Here is a 2,536-nt window from a genome sequence, read left to right as displayed (position 1 = left end):
TTCTCCCACACTAGCCAAAAATTGTGAAGTTTTCGCAATGACTTTAGTACGGTAGAAAAACATTGTAAGAGCACTCAGGAACAGGCTATCGCTGTTAATTAAGTACAGATTATGTACTGTAGTGCTTAGTACATAGCTAAAAAAAAAAAAAGTCACAATTCTAGTGTAAATGATGGTATTGTTACCCCTTTAAGTTAGCTTTCTTACATAAATCTGGTGTCACTTTAAAAAGCTTAAATATAGAGTGAAACAAGAATTACCAGCCAATAATAGATGAATTTAACATAGAATATTCAATAGTTTGTGCACTATACAATAGAGGTCTTTGGGGAGCCAACCCTTATTGTGCATGAAGTGAAGGAGCAACAAAAAAAAATCAAATTAATACATATTACATTTTATTACAAAAATTCATAGAATAAACTAACTTTCAGTCAAGGGGAAAAAACTTTATAAAACAAGCAATAAGAACATTTTGTAAATTTAAAATGACGTAGGAATGGCAGTGCTAAAAAAGAATGCAAACAAGAATTTTGGGATGATACAGCTATACACATTTTTCGTATATCCTTTTCTTACTGTAAATTCCAAAAGACAAGATTATGACTAGTGATTATTAATTGGTATTTAACCAATTGTATGGTATATCAATAGCTGAGGTCACTCTACAAATGCAATGAAGAAACTGACAAAACTCATAATATTAACTATATATTACAATTAAATTATACAAATAAAACAAATTCGCAAAAATTAAGTATGATGTAGGAAAGGCAATGCCAAAAAAAAAAACAGAAAAACCAGGTAGGGATGAATACACAAAACCATATAAAATCACCAAGTAAGTAGCCAAATCTATCCAAGAATAACTTATATCTACAACTAAATGTTGAATTCCTGTCAGTTACATGGAATCAGGTTTGAATAAAATCATTGAAACTGAATAGTGTTATACAGTTTTACATTGGCCAATAACCATAAGCTTGTAAAGTTACCTCTGTACGTACTGGCTACTTATATAGTGATTTTTGTATGGTTGTGTATTCAGCCCTACCTTGTTTTTGTACTTTTGTCATTGCCATCTCTACATCCGCATACAAAACACGTTTTGTTCCTTCAGTAACCACCATAAATTTTGTAGATTTTCTCTCTCTGATAGATAGATAGATAGATAGATAGATAGATAGATAAAATATCTATAATTAAAAAGAAAACTATTTTACTTTTTAAGAACTTTCTTTAAAGGTGTTTGAATTCTTTGGTAAGATTTCATGTTGATTTTTCCTGTCTGTTTCATAGGAATTCAAAAACCAGACATGATGAGTTTCTCAGCTCGAACCCCTTTTCAGTAGCCGACTTGTTTTCCTTATTTTTGAGTACAAATTATTTATTAAAAATAATAAATATAATTTTACATTACTTTAATGTAAATTCTGGCAGATATTTTAAACAAGGAACAGTATCTATATAAATCGTGTTAAAGGTGTTGGTTTTCGCCACTGTATATCTATGCATGAACACACTTCCAAGTTTAATGTTGCAGAAAACACTTTTTAATAAAACTGCTTTGTGCATTCACATAAAATCCGTACAAAAAGACTATATTTGCAACACCTGCACAGGAAGAATTAGATGAAGAGCTCTCCTCATAACACGAGTGAACACAGCGGGTTAAAAGAATTTTCGTGTGAAGTTTGTAGTTATGCCACTAGTCACAAAAGTAACTTGGAATGACGTCAACTTCGAATCAATGAAAATCAAAAAAAAGGAGTTCAAAGTGTAAATGAACATCAGAAGGTTGTTGTTTTATCAAGTTTTGTCTTCTAGACAAGAGGCAAATAATTGAATGGTCCAAATAAAGACCTTATATTCACCAAGGTAATCAGATTCAACTTGTAAAGAACCAACAATAAAAACAGAGGTTGTGATCAAAGTTAAAAATCAAGTAGAAGAAATTTTTTCCAAGAAAGGAAAAGCCAGATTGAGCTTCTTTCCTTACAAAAGTTTTGAAGGTTAGCGAAATTTCCAATTCACTGTGATAGTATGCATTAACCACATGCCACAATCGAGATGTCACTAGTTTATGTGGTTTTAAAGATTAACATGATAAAAAACACTCAGTCACAAGTCACGACAGCAAAGGTTAAAGCTTCTCTAGCTTTATAACACCTAATGTTTAACAGTTAAACTCTCCTACAATTCTGTGTAATATGGCATACACAGATCTGTACAGTCCTTTTCTGGACTAATTCACTTCACCAAGGTAATCAGACTCAACTTGTAAAGAACCGACAATCAGTAGCATGCAGAGAGGAGGGGGGCGAAAGGTGCCGGGCATCAATATCGGGAGGGCATCCAACACAAAGAGTAGAATTGAGTAGTAGAACCCTTTCCGCCCTTCCCAAAGGTATTACGTATTTTATGTTCCAATACATATTTATGGTATTTTAGAATAATTTATTTTCATTTTTTACGTAATTTTTTTTTTTATATATATTTCACATCTTTCATTTCAATATGCAACTATTATAATTAT

The sequence above is a fragment of the Limulus polyphemus genome, unplaced genomic scaffold (genome assembly GCF_000517525.1).
Source record: "Limulus polyphemus unplaced genomic scaffold, Limulus_polyphemus-2.1.2 Scaffold6256, whole genome shotgun sequence".
Classification (NCBI taxonomy): Eukaryota; Metazoa; Arthropoda; class Merostomata; order Xiphosura; family Limulidae; genus Limulus; species Limulus polyphemus.
The sequence above is the reverse complement of the archived record's forward strand: the minus strand, read 5'-3'. Positions refer to the sequence as shown.